Raw genomic sequence first — 24095 nt, 5'->3', positions numbered from 1 at the left:
ATACCAAGAGGTAGCTTGCTCTACTCACAGATCCCTGGAGAGGTCTGTCATTAGTGAAAGGGGAAAAGTTTCCGCTAAATGCTAATCAGAGAGGCTGATAGGAAATTGCAGCTTTTGTAAATTGGCCTTTTATTAAAGTTCCTCAAGCCCCAAGACCTTGCTTCAGGAAAAAAAGGTGAAACAATTACACTTGTGGTCAAACTTGTTAAGGCCAGTAAAGTATCAAGAAAGATGGTAGCTTCTCTTGTTTTGCTCTTCTCTCATCAAACAGCATGGCTGGACCAAGTGCTTAGTCCTCTGTGTCTCTCCTAAAGTGGTTACAGATTTCAGCAAATTTGGAGTTGTGGGTCATCTGGGTTAGAGGAGAACACAAGACACTGAGCAGTTTCTAGGGTGAGACACTCAATGAGGACTTGAGAAAAAGGATGTGGGGAAAAAATTAAGTAGGAGAGGCTGGCCAGGGCCACATCAGCAGCTTGCAAGTGCCTTGGAGATTCTTGCAACATCCTTTTAAAAGCTTTATCAAGGTCCATTCCCTCATTCCCTTCCCCCCCGCCCCCTTTGACATCTTTTTAGCTTCTGCAAGATTGGATTCTGCAAGTATTGGAGAAACATAGGTCCTTCAAAACCACCCTTAACCACAGCTGGCATTTTATTGTGTTTGCAATAGCCTGATGAGACAAGATGGGAGCGAGGCTGCCACTGTACTCCCTTGTTTTGTAAGAGGAAGCAAAAATCTTCAGTGACAATCTAGTCTTATATGTTGTGACAAAGACTGGAAGCAATTCTGTTCAGTCACTGAACTCACCTTGACTCATGTCATGCAAATGCCATAATTCAGAAGTTCTTAAGCAGTGGTCTGCAAGCCACAGCAGCTGCCCCTGGATCCTTATCCTCTGTAGTGTTTTCAATTAACTGACAGCAAAGGTGTGGGGTATCCCCTGAAAAACAAAAGGTGGGCTCTGAATTATCAGTTCAATAGTTTTGGAGCCATGGTTTCTTTGTCAAGAGCGAGGCTTCTGTATTACCAGTCTAGTGTGTAATTAGTGACTAATGGAACAACAACCCCCAGTATATTAATTGCAAGCGTAGCTGTATACAGAGCATTGTTCTCCCTGTGGCAGACATAAATTGTGTGCAACTACATTGTCCCTTTCAGAGTAGCTCTCTCTAGAGTTAGGTGTCGATAATGAAATGCGACTGTTCCTTGAGGACTGATAATGTTATCTCTAAGGGCTTGTCTAGCCAGGACCACATGGGAAAGTTGATCTGAATTAAGTAACAATGTGGGTTTCAAGTGGATTACATAAACTGTATTAAACCGATGTGTTGCACACACAGTTGTTCAGAATTAAAAGTGGCCTTCATTTGATTTAGTTTAATTTTTCTTGAAAGGGAATTAAGCTAAATCGAATTAAAGACACTTTAATTCTGGCTGAAAAAGCAAACATTAATTCTCCTGTGATCCACAGTAAAAGTTCGGTATGGTTATTTTCCTAAGAAGGGGGCAAAGGTTCTCCATCCATTCCTGAACACTGTGCCAAGCAAAAGTCAAAGTGCCTTAACTATCTATTTTAACAGTCTGAAACTCTGTGTGAGTTTCATCCTTTATATCTTTTGTCCTGAATCCCCTGTGTAACTAGTGCAGAAGGCTAGTAAAAAAATATTTTTAGAAGGCATTTTTACTTAATTGGTATAAAGGGGAGAGGGTTGTACTTTTTCTTTTTCTTTTTTTTCCCCCTCTTCCTCAATCCTGGACACTTAATTCTTCCCTACAAAGAAATAAGAGCACAGAAAGCAGAAGTAACCTCCCCACAGAAACACATCACAAGCTTTCTGTAGAATTCAACCTCAGATTTGCTGATTGGCACAAACATCTGGCTCTTATGTGTTGGTATGTAGCTCCTCTCTGTGTGAAGCTGAGAATTTGTGTGTCCATGTTCTCTTTCTTTTTTGGACCCCCCTGTATTTCTGAGAGGAAAACTTGTTCCTACAGCTGCAGAAGAAACCTACCTTTTGATGTTCCCAATATTATTAAATAGGACAAGAAAGTCCATCTGATAAAACTGCTGTTAGATGTCATTTTGGAAGCCTTACTGAGAAGTGACGTTCTCCTTTTTTGTGGATCATCTTCTCTGACCTACTGCCTTGGTTGCTCACTTGGTCATATAGGCAAAATGTGGATATGGACTCTCATTGCTACATGGTGCAACTGAACTGAGAACGTGAGAGGAGCAGTCAGAGGGAGGGAAGGAGGAAAGCCAAGCCATAAGATCCCTTTTTAATGCAGAGAGCTTCTCATGGAGTCATGTAAAATGAGCAGCCAGGCCCTGACTTGAAATAAAATAAACCTTTGGAGCCCTGGAGTTTTAATGTACTGTTGATAAATGAATTCTGTTCTTATTCATCCCACTCTTGCATGATGAAGACAGGAACCTTTTCTGTGAATTGCCCCATATTGCTTTTTACTGCATCTTTCTAGATAGAGCTATAGTCAGCTCTCAATTTGGTTACTAGTTAATTCTGACCAAGAGTTAGGAAGACCATGGCAGTGGTCTTCTGGTTGGCAGTGACAGCCTAGACTGCATTAATGGAGGAGAGCAACAGGATTTGCCTGTACCCAGCAAATTCAGTGAATAATCTCCTTTATATTCCTTATAACATAGTTTTGCCTTTGCTTAATGCAACACACTACACTTGTCTAAGTACTTAAATCTGCATAGGCGTTCTTCTGTTTATTAGAAGTAGCAGAGCCAATTTTTATCCACATCATGAACCGTATGTCAGAGGCTAATGAGAGCATGTATTTTCATTTTTTTCCTTTCCTTTTTTCCTTTTCCTTTTACAAGAAAACTCATGTTTTCTTGAAGGCTAACAGATACATTTTCAGTGCTTAATGATAGAACCTCAGCTAAAAAAGTCCCGTCATTGTTCAGATACCCCTGTCAGCTGCAGAAAAGCCACCTGTAATATAAGAGCAACCAAAGTGCATGTACAGAAAGCTACATTGCAACTTCAGCAGAGCATCTGCCATGTTGGTTCCATGGCTATGGACTCAAACTTTCCAGAATTCACAGCCAAGGAGGTTTTGGTTCAACCTCCTCTCAGTATGTCTGTATTTCTGGCATCTGCTATCTTCTAAATATTCATTCTGTTGACAGTTTCACTGATTGGCTAGTCATGTGGTTTGGGCTTAGCATTTAAATAGCTGAGAAGGAAAAGTATAAACAGCTATCTGACAGCCATGTGCATCAGCATTGCTCTGACATTTTGTGTTTGGGAATCTTCACTAAATACCTGTGGCAAACTGCGCTCAAGAAAGCTCTCTGTTATGACATCAGTTTGTTCTACTATGGCCAGGCATAGCCTAACTTCTTCTCAAGTTTTGAGGTTGGCTTTATGTTGTTCTGACCTTTGGAGTGCTTTTTTGTGGTTTCATTTTATTTGACAGCACCGAGTGTGTTATTAAAAAAAAAAAAAAAAAGCATCATTTTCCAACAAGTGACATCCTCTTGTGTATCTGTTGTAGTACAGAGAAGACAGACATGTTGCAAATCAAATATTACTGCGTGGTGCTTGACTTTTTAATGAGAACCCTTTTATATCCTGATCAGCATGAAGCCAAGTTCCACTCTTTGTTCTCCAGCTATAAAAGCCATAGAAATATCCACTGTGGTGCTGTACTGGTTAATCTCTACCCCAGTCTGGTGAATGCAGCAAGTTCCTCTTACTGTTTTAGGTAGGCATCTGGGGCACTGGAACCCTGACTCATGAGGAGGAGGACACGATAATGCAAGCAGTATGCCTACAGTTGCACAGAGCTTAAAGGATATAATTTGCTGCAGTCTGACATACCCATGGGAATCACCAAGCATGCCATCTTTTGTTTCCTGTGCTACAGTCCTGGGCTTTTAAAGGCTCACTTGTTCTACAGGGAAGATCTTGTTATGCAGATTGAATTATATTGACTGATACTTAGATTGTCTTTGGAAAAGACACTTCATTTTTGCAGGACGGGAGGCATTCCAGTTCAAGGATTGAAGACTGCATCTTCCTAATGATTTATGTTTACATAGATACAAATATAATGAGAGAGATTCAATTTTTCTATATCCATTTAAATACTGCTGTGGATATATATTTATATTGTTTTAAACCTGGCTTTTTTGTGCACTAGTTTTATAAGCTACTATTAAGGCATCTAGAAACTTGAGTTTTGGTCACTTGGGGAGGCAGAGCCCATCAACTGTCAATGAGATTTGAGCTCTAATACATCTAAGTCATTTCTGAAAATGAGTCATCAGTTTGTGAAATGCATGGACCTTTCTGCATGCAGTGAGAATGAGTCTGCAAAGCCCACTGAGGGGGAAAGAGAACAACCCACAGCAAAGCAGAGAGATGACAAGATGGTGCAACCACTGACCTTTGGTTCTCTGGCTTGAATCCTGTTCTGAACTTTCTAGAAAACAATTTATCTTCAATATAGCTTCATCTATAGCATCATAACTTCAGAGGGAGCTCGCTGCTGATAGCCTTGCTTGCCTGCTGCATCCCCGTGCTGAGTGCGGATGGATCTAGCAATAAAGCAGTAATGACAGACTTAGCATGGTTATGACAAGTAGTGCTAATTGCTCCTTGGTAATCTGTGTTTTGTGGTGATAAGCCCATAATTACAATTCTAGTAAACTAACAGAAATTACAATTTGCAAGGCTGGGAGTGTCTCATTCCATTAGTGGGAAGTAAAACTTCACATACTGACCCTTTTGGCACTTGTTAAAGGCATAAATGGAGCTAATAATCATAATATTGTATGTTTCTACAGGGCCTCTTCTTCCACAAAGACCTGATTTTCCCAAGGGGTTTTCCAGTCTCTTTCCTGCTTCATCCTATGTCTTCTCCCAGAGGTGGGATGCTCAGGAGACTTGTGACTTTGTTAGGCCTGACAGGGTCTGGAAGGGAACAAGTGGGTCCCTAGTTATTTTTAAAGTAACTCGATTTCTGTTTTATGCGAGTCAGCCTTGAATACTGTAACTTGTTCTGCTTGCCTCCCTTTCTGAGTCTGTAATCTCTGGAAGCAGATAAGTCCCAGGAAGTGGCTACTACGTGGATGAGGAAGAAGAGTTTTGTTCTGTAGGTTGATCATGAGCCATTTGTAGCAAATAAATTCAGTATGTGGCATTTATTGACTTCTTGCAATTGGTGGCACGAGTCACAGGCTATTTGATGTCCTGATTGGGCAAAGACAGCTATTGCAGTGAGGGTGACAAAACAACCCTGGGGGTAGGGGCAGTAGCAAAACCAAGAGGGAGCAGATAAGCAGGTCTAGAGAGCTCACTGAACCAAGACCTTTCCCTTTGTAGGTCACACAAGCCTTGCCTACATCATCATTCCTAGAAAAATCAGGCTACTGTAGGACTGATTGGCTGGGGCCAGAGTTGAGATGGAGTTTTCTCCTGCCGTATTCAGAAGAGCCCAAAGTACTTGATTTTGTGTGTGTGCATGTGCAGCTTGCATAGCCCAGTGATGGAGGGTGTGGTTGTGTCCTGCTCTGGCTCATTTAACTTGCATCTGACCCAGGGCTATGGCAAATTAGGGTTTTTCCCTTCACAGTGGAAAGCAGCTCCCATTTACAATACGCTGACTGCATTACCAATCATCAACATGCAATGCAGAGGGAGCCCCCGCAGAAAAGAGTCTTCCAAATAGACTTGTTTAGATGGCAGGGAGAGACAAACAGCAGACCCTAAAGGTCATGCCAGTACAGGCTGGTTGTGTTAATCTGCTAGTTTCCCTATCCAACAAATATTTGGGCTCTGTCTACCTACATGTTTTCGCTAGTGAAACTTGTGTAAATATTCATATCTTTGCCTTGGGCTCAAGTGGGTTATTTTGGTTGAATTTCAATCTAGCTGCTCTGAACTGCATTGAATTGACTGTGGTTGAAAATGGAAAAACAAGAGCTACCTCAGTGCGCAGACACAGTCAGCTGGGCTGCAGTGACTCCTCACTTTTAACCCGCTGCATTGCTGTGCTGATACATGTCCAAGAGAGGAAGGATGTTAGGTAAGGAGTCAAAAGGCTTGATTCCACTTCCTTACTCTATCACAGGTTTTCTTGGGCAAGCTACTTTCTTTTTCCTGGCCTCCATCCTTCATCAGTAATGGGAAGATAATACCCAAGCCTCTGTTTCACAGATACTTACTAGATTCATTATAAATTGTTCTGTGTTCTCTGTAAATGCATTACACCTATTAAAATGCCTATTAACGGAGGGAAGACCAATCTTAAGGTCAAAAGTCCGTCATGTCTTGACTAGTCCTTACGCAAACTGAAAACACGCTTCCTCTGATCCACTGACATGATCAAAAAACTCAGCTGCAAGCACCAATCACAGCAAAGGCAATGTGTTGTATGTAGGAGTTGGATTTTTTTGTTTGTTTTTAATTGGTCATTCTGCCATCCCAGCTCATTGTATGGATTCCTCCCATATCATCTGGATTACAAGATCTCCCATTTTTATCTTGCTGTACTTCTATCTTTCTCTTTGCAGATTATAGGTCTTCAGGTAGCAACTATCTCTTACTAAGTGTATGTATAGCACTTAGTTCAGCCTTGGTATCTAGTTATAGATTTGTTCATCGCCAAAAGAGGGACAAAAAGGAAGAGCAAACCTCTGCTTTTGGCTGTAGTTGGGGTTCTAGGGATAATATTCTTTTCTACCTTGGCAATTTTATACTGTGGCTTATCCATGGTGGTACTCAGACACTTACCCGTGTAATTGTAGTGGTAGTGAAATGGTAGTGAAGCTTTCATAGGGCAATGGATGTGAGTTATTTTTATTAATTTAGGGACTTTTTGTTGTTTATGTTGATATCTTTCAGGGTCACTTTTATTTTTTTTTTTACTCTTTGATTGGCAAGATGAGTGTGTCAGTGTTATGAGTTTTTCAAGTTTTGCAGTAGGAAGACCTTTAATCCAGTATTCCAGCAGGGAAATCAGTTGAAATTCCAGTTGACATCTTTGAGTTGTGTCTGAAGGGAAGCTTGTAGGACTAGAGCCCAATTATATTACTTGACATTTTACATAGTGGTATCAGAATGCTTGTCTAACAAATACAAGACAAACCCCAACCAGAGACAGCTTGCAACGTAGTAAAATAACAAAATGCACTGGAAGCCAATTACTTTACGGTTAAATTGCACAGAGCAAGAAGGCACCATTCACATCTTCTGGCTGTTGGTTTTTGTTTTGTTTTGTTTCTTTTGGTCAGTTCTAACCCAAAAGGCCCATTTGCCTGAAAAGCCATCCGTTCTTGTTTCCAAATGTCTCTCTGTTTAATTAGATTTGGCATGGGAAGCTTTTAGAGTTAATTGCCATTTGTGGGGAGTTGCATGGGTCAGACACAGCTTATGCTACCTATCTCAGGCTAACATTTAAATAATAGTATTAACGATTTGAAATCTATACTTCAGGCTTGCTCTTCACAGGCATCCCAAGCTAGCTAACAACAGAAAACAGGACTGTTGTTGTTTTCAATGTCTTCTTCATTTGATTCCCTATTGTTCTTCCTCCTCCAGCATAATGTTTAGTGATTGTACACTTAAAATGGGAATTTTGGGGAGGGATTGCAGAACTCTGTTCTTTGAAATAGAGACGATAATTGTGCTTGGTCCACCAAACTGGTCTGTTTGGTTTTTTTTAGCATCTCTGATGCAGTGTTTAGAGAATTATGTTTTTGTTATGAAGAATACAGTGATCTCTGGTAGTCCTGTGTCCCCTAATTGCTGTGCTGGGAGACCTGACAGTCAGGTGCATCCCTACCCCCTTAAACTTGACAGCTGAATTGTTCCCTGCCAAGTAAGTTTGCAGCAGGTGAGACCCTTGTGGGATGAATTCTCTTTCAACCTCTTGCCAACTAACACAGCCTATGCAAAGCAGCACCTAGGTTGCATCTTCTGTAGGTAGCTGAAGAAAGCTATTTTCCATGGTTGCTGGCAGTATCGTGCAATGGGCAAACACCCATGTCTTTAGCCCAGAGAATATCCTTGCCATTTCCCTATGGCCTGCCTGCGAAATGCAGGCATTGATCCCCAGCGCGGGTAAAGTGGGGGCCTGCGAAGAGCACCTCGGTCAACAACCTGCCATGGAGCAGGGTGGCACCACAGTCTGTATTGATCTGTGCCAGAGAAATCTGTGACTGCTGTATTATATAATTATTGATGTAGCTGGAAAATGCCACAGGCAAAGCACAGCTTACTATTTGTTATGCTGTATTGTCTCTCTAGTCTGCGTCGGGCCTCTGAGTTTTGCCTCTTGTGTTCCCATTGCATGTTTATTTATACCGTGTGCCTTTAGCTTTCATATTTCTCCTGCAAATCCAACTTGGAAAAAACAGCTCTAGTTTTCATTCAGTGGCCTGTGAAGGAAATGAATTCCTTCAGACGCTTGCGAAGGCCCAAAGCTGAATACAAAAGAACAGGGAGAAGGCACAAGTGGGGAAATGGGGCTTGGAAAGCAGAAGGCCCTTTTTATCTCACCAGGACCTATGGAGACTGCCAATCATTTGATAAAAACGTAGACCTTCGCAGCAGCTGTAATGTAAAGCCTCATCCGTCACACAGTTGGGACAAATGGGTCGAGACCCAATTTGCAGTAGCAATTAACTGCAGCCTGGCCAAAGCCTCCCTGGTTCCTTTGGGACTATGTAGCCGCATAAAGGGGCAAGCGTGGCCAGCCACAAGCTTCAGCTGCTGGTGCAGTCGACTAACTATTGCCCAGCACAGGAGCACGTTCTCAGAAAGCCTAGGTATGAGGAGAATTGGGGATGCTACCTCAGTCCCTAAGAGGTATTTTGCATCACATGCTTCCCTTATGAGCTTTCCTTGAGGAAATCACAAAGCTAGGAAAAAGGCAAAAGGTTGCAGGACAGGTCTGAGGTGTCATGGCAAATGCAGGGATAGGAACAAGTGGAGACTAAAAGAGGTTGGCAGAGCGGGTATGGGGAGCCCTGGGCTGGAAGAGCAGGGGGAGCTGTGGGGCAGGAGGGGGGCACTGGTAAAGCACGGCATGGGGAGCCTGTCGCTGGAGTTGTGTGTGTATGTGAGCACACGTTTTATGCGGAGGGTTTCTGGGCAGGAGGCAAGAGTGACACTGTTCTTGGCAGAAGTGACAAGGGGAGCTGAAGGCAAAGCCTGCAGTGCACTGCAGAGCACATGTAAAAGCGCCTTGCAGCGTCGGCCCTCTCTGTGCCCCAGCTCCAGCCCACGCCAGCAGTCATCCATTTCCACAGGAGCAGAAAGTTATTACTCAAAATGTAAAGATAGAAGATTACAATTTACAGGATTAAATAACTGCACAGGCTTCAGGCATCTTTAGGGAACAGTGCTGTACCAGTCAAGGGAAGACAGACTGGCTGAGGATCTACCGGTAGCAGGGCTTTTTCATTATTAACGCCTGTGAGTCACGTTCAGCATGTGGAATGAGTAATGTGTGCATGTGTGTATGGGACTGCCCTCTCCTGGAGGAAACACGCTCTGCTCTTGTGTTCCTTCCTTGTTGGCTTCCTTCGCCGTGTGTTGTTTGATGGGATGGCGAGAGTCATCGCCCCTGTGTGGTGTGTGCACCAGTACGTGGCATGGGGAATACGTGCCGCAGTCTTTAGAAATCTCTCAGGACCCTGTCGACCCTCTGCTTTCACCACTGGTGAGAAGCTTTGTGTTGTCTTAGAGGGGCGTATAGACTGAGGTGGTAGTCTCTATATATCGCAACAGGAGCATTCAACCTTCTTGACTCTGCCCAACAAATGCCCAAATCTTTGCTTAGCTAAGAGCTGCTATGTACCTCAAAGCACTGAGGGGAAGCTGAGCTCTGAGAACAGCTCATTGCAGAGGTAACAGGGGTTCCCGCTGCAAAATAAGGCTGGGTAGAGCCTGCTGCCATGTCCTGCATGGTGCATGGGTCTGAACTTTGACAGCCCCTCTTGGCTCGTCAGTGGCAAAATGTAAGTGTGCTGCAGCCTCATACTGGATTGAGTGCAAGATCTGCTTGGTTTGAGAACAGCAGGCTGGCATAAAGGAGGGCCCAAACTTAACTTCACAGCCAGAGGTGGCTGATGAAGAAAGGCAGAGGCCTAGGGCCTGACTAACAGTTGGGCACTGCAGCTGGAGCCACTTGGCTCTACAAACTTCTGCTAAAGCTGCTGTGCCTCAAAAGCAGGTATAGCTGTGGTTTTGGGTGAGCAATCTGGCCACAGCTGGAGATCCCTCTTCTGAACTTGTGGGTGCCCTCTGAGCGCTAAGAAGAGCCTAGTTTATTCCCCAAGCTACTGCTGCTGTTGGGATGATATTTTAAATTGGCGCTTTTATTGCCGTATGGAGAGGGCCTATTTCTACTTGACATAGCACCGCAGTGCTCTTCCCCCTCCAGTGAAAGGATAAAATGCTGCACCACCCAGCACCTCTGAGCAGAGAGCTGTTGTAGGGAGGCAGTAAGCAATCAGCAGAGATTCACTGAGGACCGTGATGTTATAAAATAGCCTCTCACCACAAGATACAGGGAGGCGCTTACTGAGGCGACAGGGAAACTATACATTTCTTTTTTCAATCCATTAATCAAAGTGCCTGCAGTTCCCGTTCCGGTGAGGCAGGTGAGACTCTAATAAATATTGAGCAGGGGAACTTGATCCGTATCCAGGCTCTTGGAGCATTTTCATGAATAAGAAGTTACAAAACAATAAAAACCAAAACAGCCTGGTTCTCAGCCACTCCTGTGGCTCTTATTTGTGGTTGCGGGGCTATGCAGCTGGTGGGGCTGGCCTGGTTTGGGCTGGCGGTGAGGGAGCAGGTGAGCAGGATATCTGAGCGCAGCAGGGTGACTTGCTCTCTCCTGGCAGCGGGGGAGGTTTGTCTTCTCTCCTTCCTCTCCTGGCTAGAGATGGATCGGGTGTGATGGGGTCTGCAGCTGGGTTATTCCCTGCACCCAACACTGCAGCAGGCACTTTTCTCAAGGCCCCCTTTGTACCAGCTTGATCTTATTACTGGTGATGGCTTAGGTGGAGTCAATGCAGAGTTAGTTTTGCATCTCAACAGAACTTGAGCAGAGGAAGCCCATTTTAGGCCTGATTTGCTGAGTAGCTCCGTTGATTTACACAGGACTGTTCTGATAAAGAAGAGATTTGTGTTATGGTGCTTCCTTCCGGGTGAACCATTCAGTTAACATCACTTCAGTGTCTCTTTTCCCCTGTTTTTTAGCCTGGTTTAATACAGAAGCATAGCTTATATGGGCATACTGTCTGACTGTCTATCCATCTTGTGTAACTTCTCAACATTTTGGCTTATGGCAGCTAACCTGATATCTCAAAGGCATTCACTCCTTATAATTTTCATGAGAAGAGGAGGAAAGTGGCTGTGTTAGTCCTGTGGTTACATGAATTCAGCTATACTTTTGGAAAGCAGAGTTTCCACCCAGGAGAGATGATAGTCTCACTTGCTGGCTTTTTCCACAAATCCCTAGAAAACCAGGTGTTACTAATTTCAGTGCTCACAGAACAATTTGCTAGTCCTGTCTGGCTGCAGTACTTACACTCACTTGTTGCCAAGATGGCCTTAATTCTGTTGGGTCACTGATCCACCTGGACCTGTGTTATTCTTTGTGTCTTTGACCTCATGCTTTAGAGGAAAGTGAAGAAAATCTCATAATGCCCAAAGGCGCCCTGCTGTGTGTTGGGATGGGGAGTTTTCGGGGTGGGTGGGAGGAGAGTAGTCCTTTGAAAATCCACTTAAGTTCCTGAAACCATAGGATTTTATGGTGACTATTATCCCACTCTGCCAATCAATAAGGAAGCAACAAGGTCTTTTTAAAGGAAGGGAGTTGGGAGTCTTGAGTATTGCAGGTTGCCCGTGACTCTGAAACTGTCTGTGCTCCACCTTTTTGCAACAGCAGATGGGGCAGGGTGGTGCTTAATCAGCTTTTTGTAAAGTGCTTTGAGACCTCGGGATAAAAGGTGCTCTAGGAATCCAAAGCAGCATTGTTGTTAGCGCTCTGTTAATAACGTTAGTGGACATAGTGTTTTCTGTACCTTTTTAAAGACATCAGTCATGCATGTGACAGACTGAACTTGGCAGGTGAGCTGGTGCGCTCTCCTGCATTGGTTCATAAACACCAGGCATTTTGCTTATTTTCAGTGCAGGCATGTGGTTAGGGAGAGGGCTTGAGAGTTTTTTTTTTCTTTTCTTTTCTTTTTTATTTTTTCTGCAATGGTATTTGCAGTATGACCAGAAGCAATGATTTTGTCAAATCCCTGAGAAACTCCCGGTTTTGCAAGCTCACTAATGTGCAGGGGATTAAAAAAGTATTTATGTGAATTTCTGAAATTTTAAAGATGCTTCCCTGAACCTTTTGAGGTTCACCTATTTTAATATAGTACCTTCAAGTATATTGTTTAGTTACTAGGAGCCAGATTCACAGAGATATTGATGTGCCTCGCTTATTCAGGCCTCCAGACTCTCATTGGTTTCTGTGGAATTAAGTGCTCAGGAACATTTATGTTTCTGTTTCTAAATGCCTTCCTGTCTTTCAGAAAGCTCGGTGGTGTAAGGAAAGATAAATACGTATGATAAAGCTGGGACTTGAGTTGCATGGAAGCGTTTAGTTCTCTGTGCTTTTACATATATGAGTAAAGGAGCCAGCCCACAGCATTTGTTGAGTGCCACAGTCCCATTTGCTTTTGTGTGGCCTACAGCAAAGTATACAATTGAGGATTTTCCTAGCTTTCTTTAATACAGGCTACATTTTCTTACATTGTGCATTTGTAACAAGTGTGTGCTGTTTGTTTAAGAACCTAGAGCCTATGCCAGAATTTTCTTTCCTTGGTTTTAAATGTGTGGCCTCAGGGTGGTTTTATTCCAGATATCAGTGAATAGGAGCTTGTTTGTCATCCCAGTGACCAAAGTTTTGAACTGGATCTGAGCTGGATCTTCAACTCTTGCTGTGTTGTGTTAAGCACAACCTGAGGTGGAGAAACCCAGGTGTTTCAAGCCACCTTGCCTTTTGCCATTTCAGGGACTGAACTGTGACTTGAGTGATCACCGTGTGTGTAGAACAAATCACTGTCATTTTGGCCACTGGTCCTGCCCCACCAAACATGTAAGGGTGTAGACCAGCAGAGGATTTGCTCTGGGGAGTTCTGAAGCGCAAAAACGATACTTGAGCAGGTAGAAAGGAGGCTTTAACGGTTGTGATTGCTTTGGCCTGTCCCAGAGGGAAGTGTCTTTCTAACAAGAAATGGAGAGCAGTGCTGCATCCAGGAACTTCAGCAGTTTAGGGAGCTGGAATGTGATGATGTGTTGTGGAGTCTGCCTGGACGGAGAAATCAGTGGCTCCATCAGTGACTGCATGAGCTGGGGTTTATTGCGCATGGGGGAGATGTGAGTGCAGTATCCCCTCAGGGGCACTGCACTTCAGAGGGCTTGGGGCTTCACAGTTTCCTTCTGGAAAATAAAAGAGCAATCTCAGTTGAATTGCTAGCACTGCTTCCCTTGGCACTCTAGGTTTTCCTTGGTGGTATCCCATCCAAGTATTGACTAGGGTGAATGTTGCTTATCTTGGGAAGTCAATGAGATGACAGCCCAAGGTACTGCAGTAAGGAGACAGGCAAGGAGATGTGCATCTATCTCTGACTTTTTTCCACCTCAATAAATATGTTTCTCTAATCCAATGGTATTGTAACAATATGCAGTCATTACTGCGGCTGCATCCATCTCCTTTGATTTAATCAGACAGATATTATATGTTAAGTATCAATTGATTATTAAAAGCATATTTGCTGATGCATCCAAATCCACGTAATAGACACATAAACAGTTATTTACTGCATGGCTATTAAAACTCAGCAACTCAGCTTGCTTTTAACCATCAGTATTTATTTAACATGCAATGACCATCCTATCCCCTTAAAATTAAATGTTTTAACTTTGTTTTGGGCATTTAATTTTAAAGCTTTTCTTACCATAATATCAAGTGATTACGAAAAGCCATTGTCTTAGCAGGCACTTGATGATATGTAAACATATTTCAAAAGAGGCACATTCTGATATTCTGCCATGGCGTTATTCTGGGTCATGACAGATGAACCATGATGGTGCCTCTAGAAAAGCAGAACTTCTTGCTAATGTAATGGTCTTTGAATTTTAAAATTCCTGTATGACTTGGTGTCTTCTGAGAGGTTGAACACCCTCAGTTATGACTAACACCACTAGAACATAGGCTATTGAGCATCCAAAGTCAAAAAAAGTCCCTTAACTGAGCAGAGTCCAGCTTTTCTTGGGGAGAACAGTGGTGTTCCTTACCGCAGGTGTCAGGGTGTTTAATGCAACAGACAGTCTTAAAAGAGATAATTCTCTTAATATTGTATTAGCCTGTGGAAAAACTAAAAACTCCTATGAAAACTGGGAGTAGGTTGCAACCAGTCTGTTTCTTCTTGTCTTTGTTTCTCACTGTAGACTTGGAAGCTGGAGCAAATACATTCTCAATAGTCCCCTTATTATTAGGATGACCGGGGCTGATAATCCTATGGAGGTCTGGGGACTTCTCTGTAATGTAACCATGAGTTTTGCAATATATGGAGGTGGGTCAGCTGGGCATAGCTGTCGTGCTGTGCAGGGGTGATGGCTGGTGTGCATGGCTGTTTGTGAAGCAAGGGGATGTGTCTCCGTTGAGTTCCTGCCCCTCTCTTTGCTTCCAGGCCTGGAGCAGCGCAGGATCTGTTTTCTTTCTTTGCCAGAAAATGGTTGAAAGCTGTGTGGCAGGGCAGGCTTTCCATCTGCCTGCCCTTTCTGGAGTCTGCAGAGCTTTCTTGCAATTCCCTTGTCCTTCAAAGCAAATAAATAAATATCTGCAGAGTTATTAAAGATTTATTGAAAATGCTGTATATTTAAACCATCTTGCAAAAAAATAGATGACTGAATATTTATTATTTACATGTTAGGCAACCTCTACATATTTATTTATTCCTCTTTAATCCGATCCGTGTTTTATAAATATTGCAAAAGACCCGTCAATAATATAACACATTTTCATTAATCCAGAGGAATAATTAGAAGACATTTAGGATAATATTGCTTTGTACAAATATTGCATGAGCCTGTGAAGAGAGATGTTTTGAACAGCAGCTGTCATCTGTATAGCTGGGGAGCATTTGAGCACCCCTCACCATGCTATGTAGGGACTGGCAAGCTCTTTGGATTCCTTCTATGTACTATACTGCCTCTTCAGTTCACAGGGAAAAGTATTTTTCTAGCAAAGAGATCCTTGGAGTGACAAACCTACTTCTTCAAGTGAGGATTGTGGCATTTTATCATTCTCTTCTGTACCAAGACTGTCTCCCATCTGGCTGGGATCAGCTGAGATTTGCTTTCTCCTTAGCTGCATGGCAGAGGCAAGGTAACCATGCAATTGCCCTCACGGGTTTCTCATAGCCCTCACCCCATGCTGACAAATTGACCAGTCAGTGTTAGATTCTGCCCCACAGTCCAGGATGCACCCTGTAATAATCCTTACCTGGGAACAATCCAGTAAGTAGGTGATCAATTAGTGTGTTTTCCAAAAATGATAATAAGCCGATATTTATACTAATATTTTACAATCATAAGGAAATGTCACCCTCCTCAGTTACTCATTTCTTACCCTTCCCCAACCCTTGCTTCAGGTTAGAGGTTTCTGTCTCCCATCATTGTGCTTGGAATCATGGTTTTAAAGAAGAAAGTGTTGTATTTTGCTTTGTTCCTTCCCTAGTCCTCTTTAAAACTGTGCTTACGAGGCAAAATTAGCACTTTTGTTGCCTACGCTGTATTCATTAGGGCTTTGACCTTAATGCTAAACTTTTCACTGGAGGGAACTTCTGTGACTTCTTTAAAGATCTAGTGCTACAAGGTAGTAACATTGGAAGTGTAGAAATATTTGAGCCCAAGGTTCACCTAGTCCAGCTTCCTGTGTCTGACACTTTGGAAGACGACCATGATTTTAGGTGTGTGAAAGATGCTACCACCTCTGCTTTGAGGTCATACCCTAGTTGAAGAGAGTACTTAAACATTACCACAGATCAAGCTCTGAAGTAAATGAATTTTCAGAGAGAGAATTTTCAGAGTTAATTGATTATTAGAGCTATGGCTGTTTTTTAATGAATATCCTGTATGGCTGGATCTCTTGTGGAAAGACTGAATGACAGCAAAACTGTAGGCTCACAAATGGCAAGACTGTCTCTCTCTGCATGCACATTTCAGTGTTGCGCCAGACCACGTGAGCTCTCTCTGGCGCAGGGTAGCTGTGTGCGGAAAGACCACTGATCAGATTACTTAGCTGTCCTGAGAAGCAAAGTGCAGTAGCATGGGCAGAGCGCTGCACTAACATGGCCATGCTTTTTCTAGGACCTAAGCTAACTCTTTCTGCCTGGCGCAGGCATCTTTGTTGTCCAGAGCCTGGGGCCAAGAGTCTCTTGCCTTTAGACAATGCAGACAACAAATCCTAATGAAGCCAGTTGAAGCTCCAGCCCTTATACAGTAATATCACTTAGCATTTTGTCCCCAAAGCCTACAGCAGACAAACCATAGCATCCTGTGAACCTTTCGGTGATCCTGTGTAGGAGGCAATTTGATTGTTTGTAGGTGGCTGAGGGGTGTAGGTTTTTTTGTTTTTTGTTTTGGTTTGTTTTTTTTTCTCTCTAGACTTAGTTGACCTGTGAAAAGGAAATGAAATGCAAATAAATAAAGACTTGGATGAAGGAATTGAGTGTAACATTTTGCCAGCGTAAGAAGCCAGCTTGTCTTCTCTCTGAGGAAAGAGAGACAGGGGATGTACAGACTTTATGGAAAACCCCAATAGGAATAAGACTTAGGATCTTCTTATTGCCATGGAATTGTTAAGCTTATTTCATCTTTCTATCTGTTATGCCCAAAGCAGTTTTTCCTACCTATGTGCTGCTCATAGCCTTTAGATGAACACCAACTCTAATTCTTAATCATCATTTGCTATGCTTTATTTTACGATCCCTACTGAAGCCAGGGCTGGGTTATTTTAGCCATCCCAAATATACAGAGAAAGAGCTAAGGCATAGTGACTTGACCAAGATCACATGTGATGTCTCCAGCAGGGCTAATAGCTGAACCTTGGTCTCGTGAGTCTCTTTCCAGCTGTCAAGCAGAAGTCCATCTTCCCTTGGTCTTTTATTTCAGCTTTCATGTTGCCAATCTATTAAATACATTCCTCCTTCCAAAACCTCACTGCCCAAATGAATAGTCAGAGAAGAAAGAACTAGATGGACATCCTTGCTGCTTGCTTCAAAATCCCTGCCTATTGATTACCTTTTGAGCTGCTTATCAAATCTTTTGGCTCTGTGGCTTAGGAAATGTCATCCAGCTATCCTGCATTTTCACATCATCTCACCTAGTAAGGTGCAGATCAGGTTGGCCAACACCTGGTGTTTCTATCGTCTCCCCCGTATGTGTGTTATGGCAGATCAGACTGAAATGGGGGGCAATAACTGAACTGAAGGAGAATCTCAAAGGATCAGGAGGTTTTTGGTGATGAGCTTTAAAAAATGAACTTTATTCAAAGGAATGATAAGATGTCTGAGCTTGTACAGGAGTAGGCTCAGATTTAGCCTGGCTTAAGTGGGATGGAAGACAAACTGTGCTTGCAGCAGGAGATGAGCAGGGTTTGGAAAACAGATGGGGTAGTTTGAGCTGATGCTTGTGGAGGTAAAGTCTTAAGCATCTAAAAAAGCAGTGGGCAGATGAGGACCTTCTCTTTTGAAGGATCATAGAGACATGGAATCGGAAAATGTGTGACTTCCTCAGGGAAGAAAGGCCAAAATATAGTTCTCAGCTTGGAAGTGGACTGTGGATCAGTATCATAGACTTACAAGGTGCTTTGTGCTCTAGTATGGCTCACACAAAGGATTTTCAACTGAATGTTATCCGTCTTACGGATGGCAGGGGTCTACTCCATTAGGTGAATATCATGGCCTGGCAGCACAGTTCTTCATCAAGCTGGAAGCCTGTGGGTCCCATTATTGAACTGGCACAACAGGAGTGGGAAGAACAGCAGAACAAGCTGTCTTATGTCAGGAAAATAATGTCAAACAATCAGCCAGGGCATGGAAACCTGCATTAACTGTGGATGCTCTAGAACATCCATCTCATCTTTTAAGCCTGGTCCCACACAAACCTCTCCTCTCATCTCCTCTGTCCCCTTCCTCTGGTTGTGTTACAGCAGGCTGGCTTCTAGCACAAAGTGATGTTCATATTTCAGCCCATCCTATGAGAGGGCTGAGATGGCTGTACTGTGAGAAGTAATGAATGAGAGTGGGGCAGCAGTGGAAGGAGAAGAAAGGAAAGATGATTTCAGGAAACAGCTTGCAGCTGCCCAGGGTCTCTCCATGTGCTCTGTGTATGGGAAGGACAGGAGGAACATGTTAAGGGAAGGAAAGTCTTTTTTTTCCTTACCCTGTTCAAAATTATCAAGCAAATGAAGGGAGGGCAAAAGAGCATGAAGAGAACCCCTTCCATTCCCCCAGGGGCAGGGGCAGGGGCAGGGGCAAACAATAAACTGGGAGAAACTCCAGGGGGAGATGCATGGAAAACACATTCCAGCGCGGGGCAGAGGAGACTGTGGGCAGAAGTACATTGGTATTAGAAGCTGGAGAGAGCACACGTTGGCATATTCAATGCATTGGCTTTTTTGGCAAACAGCTGAGCCTGGATTAATAAAATGTGCAGATAAAAATCAGAGTTTTATTAAAGTGTGCTCACACAGCAGCAGCACCCGGCCGCACTCCTGGAACGTGAGCTGGAAGCCTGCCAGGCTTGCTCAGGAGTGCTGCTTATCATACCTGATAAGAAGGTCCTGCTGAGAGTGAAAGAGCGCGACTGAACAAGAGGAGGAGGGAAACTGGCAGCAGCCAGCCTTCTTCTTGGCCCAAGTCTCGCTCTGAGCCCACTAGCCCATGAGGGTTTGCCCCCTATATAAATCCAGTGCACGTTGGAGGAAATGCACACAGAGGCTTCCAGGAGAGCAAATAAGGCCAATTGCTCCACGCAGCAGCTCCCCTCTCCCTCCTCCGCCTCCTGTCCCTGCTCCCCTCCTTGCTGCCCTGCTCACAATTCCTCAGCTCGCTCAGCACTGTATTTTAAACAAGACTTTTTTTACTTTGTCTCTTCTGTGTCGGCTTGTTCAGTGCCAGATCTCAAAGCTAATTAAAAGGGGCATGGACTGGGCTTACATTTTTCTTGCAGTAGCGAGCTGTTGGCAGAGTTTCCAAGCTGCCAGGATGGGGATAGTGAAAAGCAAGTTGGTACCAGCTAGGGAGTGGGAAGCCAGAAGCTGCCCTAGCTCTGAGGAGGGAAATGAATAAAGCACAACTGTATGTCCTTCAACAGATGCACGCGGGCATACAAGCACAGTGTCTCTCTCTGTCCTGTCTTACTCCTGTATCTTTACATAACCTGCTCAAAATTTGCATTGCACTTAATTCTTTCTACCTCCCATTCCTATTGTTTTTGTATTTACAAAAAAATGCCCATGATCCTTGTCTTCTCCAGCACTCTGTTTACCTGTTGAACTCTTTTATAACCCATGTGTAGAAATGTGGCAAGGTCTGCCTTCTAAGAATATCAGGCTGCTCCAATTCCCTAGCAAAAATGGGCGCAGTGGATTCCAAGCAAATGCTGGAGACAGCTGGGTGAAGTAAATGTTGGACTTGCTGTATCATAAACCTAACTCCATGCATTATATTTGTCCCATCCTGCAACAGAAGCTATACCCTGTGGCTTGCTGCGTTAGTATCTAAGCAATGTGTCACTAAGCAATGACGCTTTATTTTCAAACAAGGGAGGAGCAAGCTATGTTTGGGTTAATTAATGCATTCAGGAAAATTGCAGATGATGGACATGACATTGGTTTGAGCATGTTACTTTCCAATAATCTTCCTGGCTAGCTTCCAACATTTCTTCTAAATGTGGTGTAGAGAAAGTAGTAGTCTTCAGACATCTTACTTAGGCTATCCTCTTTGCACAAAGGAGGCCCTTCTAAATCTTTTCCACTTTTAAAAACTCAAAGTGCTGTTCACCCTTGGTTTACATTTAAATTTAAGTCCTGTTGTGTCCTCAGTTTCAAAGAGCTTTAAATTAATATACTTAGGCTTAGTATGAATTAGAAGAGCTACCAGCTTGGCTGAATGCATCCAGCATGGCATAGTGGCCGCATGATACTAATTAAAAATTCCCTACTGTGTCTCCATCCCAGTACTGCAATTTGTGAGTCACCTGTGCTGGATTATCTGGGAAGCTGGTCCCTCTGCTTCACTCATTCAAGTATCCCAGCCAGGGGTCAGGCATGGGGAAAACAGTGCAGGAAGCAGCACAGCCTTTGTCTCATCACAGTAGCTGCTTCAGCTCATCTGTTTACCTTAACACATAAAGCAAGTTGCAGGGCTGTGCTCTCTGTGATAAATGAAATCAGGGAATGCCTTATTGTCCTTCCTCTTGTTCTGCACTGTCCAAAATTCCAGGTGAATTGCTAGCTTTTCTCTCTCCGTTCTGTGGCGTTCATGTTGTAGGGTGTGCAAGCAGGGGCAGGGGCTGTTAGCATGTTTGGGATTATCCAAACCACTGCTCAGAGCTTCTTCTCAAAGCTGGGCAAATTTCCATCACCTCATCCACCTGTATGCTGCATCTAGACCCTTGCCTCTCACTCTCTTCCCTCCGCCACCCACCCCCTAAATGTGTTTGTGCTGACAGGCCCATCTTTCCTCATCCACAGACATGAGATGTGATTAGAGGGAATCTAATTTGTTTGGAGTGGTCTGGTGACAGAAGGAAATTATTCTGCAGCAATATTTGTAAATGCATTCATCATAGAGTCCCTGGCAATCCGTCACCATGAGCTGATGACTTTGTGATCTTCATGAAGGTCTGATTAAAAGTGCTTTCTAATGATCAGCCGAACCTCCCATCTTGTTCTTCCTGCTGTGCATCTAGAGACAAGGAAGGAATGAGGACAGAGGCCGATCATGTGCTGAGCCATCCTTCCTATGTCTCCTGAATCCAGACCAAGATGTAAAGACCCAGTGGGATGATATTAATCTGCTGCCAATGTCTGAGGTCCTGCAGTTCTCAGGTTTCCTCCTTCTATGCCCAGGTGTCTCATAAAGAATCCCCTTTGCGCACTCACTATATTTGAGATGTCTGTCCTGCCAAGGGTGAGGAGCAGATTTGCATAAGCCCTAGAGCTCATGCTCTCTCTGCACCACAGCTATGATCTCAGACACTTTCTGGACTTGCTTGTTGTGCAGATGTCAAAATAATCCTTCTGAATACCAGAGACTGGTCCCTGTCAAAAAATGTGACAGAGGGGAATCAGGATCTAGTGAAGGGGAGTGACAAGCCAGAGTAGGGAGGCTTGGAAGGGCAGGGGTGTGGGGCTGTCTGTGTTGTTGCAGACCTGACTTGGCAGCGCAATCCCGAATACAGCATGACATCATGTAACCCTAGCACCAGTTCACAGATCACCTCAGCCAGCTGTATTTGGTGGCATGGGGCTACAGAGAAGCTGGGATGCTGCACTGCAAAGACAGAGGCCCCAGGTCAGCCACAAGAGAGCAAGAAGAAGGGGGCAATTGCACAGATCTTACACTGAGCATGCAAGACTTGACAGAATAATCTGAAGTCTGCAAAGGAGCTGAAGGGGTAGGATTCCTTTGTAGACTAGCCTACTTTTGCATCCAGCACAAATTACAAGTATCTACGTCTTTTATTCAACTAAATAGCCTTTTTCTAGGTAGTAAAGGCATGTGGAAATGGAAACCTGAACAAACAGGAAACCAGGACAGGGTAGGGTTAAGACATTGGCTTTAAACCATGCTTCTAGTCTATTGAATAACATACCCAGCATAAGATACTTGTGTCTGGACTTCTGCTCATGGCTATGTCTGTGGCCTGAATAAGCCGGGTGTGCAGGTGTCTCTTAGACTTACATTTTTGGTCTGGTAACCCCCTCACAAGCATCCTACTGTAGCCTCACCTAACTTTTACATCAGGGCTGTATTTTGACAGGAAGGTATTCCATTCCTGTGCATTGTGGCTTGCTTTTCCCCCCTATGTAGCAGCTGAGCTTCACGGAGTGTGCTGCACTATTCCCACGCTTCTACAGGCATCAGTCCAGGTTAATGTGTTGTGGCCTCTGCCCTCTTCCACTCCCTCTGCCTGTCTGCACTCCAGAAGTGGCTGATCTGGATTCATTAAGTATGTAGCAAAATTATATGCAGTAGTGTTCCCTTCCATCAATTTGCAAAATACAGCTTTCCACTGTTTTGTGATCATCCTTCCTTTTTGTCTGGCTCAGGAGGTCTGTCTGGCATTTTCTCAATCTACTCTCTTCCTCCATGACTTGACACTATGATTATCTTCCTCTGTCTGGCTAGTGAATGTGACCCAAGCTCCCTATCATACTAATATGTACTAGTGTACTATTAGCATAGTAGTGTACTAATAGGCTCTGCTGCAATACTAATTTAATGTCCTGCATTGCATGCCCTTCTCACTGATGCATCTTGTGCAATCCCTGTGCTGAGTTACTTGGAAGGCTGGTGTCTCTGCTTTACTGGTGTGTACTGCTAAACCAGTTCAGTTTGGTTTGGTTTAATCTCTCAAGGTAGGTATCTGCTAAAGGACTACACTACTATGTATTTCCTTATTTTGTCAGGGCATAAGAGGAAAATGGCAGCCCACCATAGGAGAGAAGGTGGCCTTTCACCCTGCTTAGAAAGCTTTTCTTTCCCCGTATGGGGGACTGTCAGAGAGGCCACATTTTTATGCTTGTTCTATGGACTTTTGTCCCATCTTTTCTTTGGCTCTAAACGGTATAATGCAGCAAAGCATGGCTACACGCATCCACTGAGCTCAGCACGATCACCATGGTATGTCAGAACGATGCCACTCTTTAGTTTGAATACTACACACTCACCCTGGGCCTGAGCAGCTCAGAGTCCCCATTGTCAGGGGAGCTGTTGAGAATAAATGTGATTAAAGGAAGTTTGCCCTATTGCCCCACTTGGGACAATGGAGGATTTATTGATGTTGTATAAACATCATGCAGGTGAGACAATCTATGTCTTCACTTACATCAGGCTGTTTGTGTGCGTATGGGCATGTGAGATAACTGTGAAGACTGGTGGATTATTAGTCACCCACCCCATCTGGCTTAGAGAACTTAAATTCTGTGCGAGGGCAGTACGTAACCCATAACTGGGGAGCATTTTCACTTGCATCTCTTGTATGGTTTCTACTCGTGTCTAGCCCTGAAAACTTCAAAGCTGCCATTTCTTGAAATGCTAAGTTTCTTGACCTCTCCCAAACTGGGATCGTGCTTGCCTGGCACAACTTTGGGAGGCTGCTCTCAGATGTCAGGGAGGGCAGCAGGAGGACCGACTGAGGCAGCTCCTCTCTGCTGCTTGTTTCATCCCGGACGTGCTGAGAAGAAGCCGTCACGGGCGGTATCAGTGCAGCACAGCTGGGTTTAAGACTTGTCTAAAAATGTCACAGCTGTGCCCAGTAGCACTTCCACGTGTAAAATTTTTTTTCTTTCCCCCCACCAGTTATCACGAAAATTCATTGTCTAATCCACTATCTGTTTAAGGTGCTCTAGACTTTTTCCTGCCTTGGCTCAGCAGTTGAGCCCTGTGCATCTAGGGGTTTTTCTGGGACACCTGAGTTAGATTACAAACACCTCGATTTCTCAGTTACTGAGAAGACGCTGAGAGTCATTCCACGCTCCCTCACCTTTCACATGGTACAAAATATTTCATGTTGACTTCAGCAGGGGCTATACTCCCCTCTTGCTTTGAAGAAAGAGCACAAGTGCAGAGCCTGCTAATCCTATACCTGGTGTCCTGTGACTTCTGTGTTTTATTTTCCACATATATGTAGAGTTATGCTTCCTTCAGGAATTGGAGTCCGGGGCCTGAACTCCTAATTTAGATTTTGTGCACAGCTTGCTTGAACACTTAATGAAGCTGTCTCTCCTTTCAGCCAGGTTCTGTGTTACG

This window comes from Apteryx mantelli, chromosome 1 (genome assembly GCF_036417845.1).
Source record: "Apteryx mantelli isolate bAptMan1 chromosome 1, bAptMan1.hap1, whole genome shotgun sequence".
NCBI lineage: Eukaryota > Metazoa > Chordata > Aves > Apterygiformes > Apterygidae > Apteryx > Apteryx mantelli.
The sequence above is the reverse complement of the archived record's forward strand: the minus strand, read 5'-3'. Positions refer to the sequence as shown.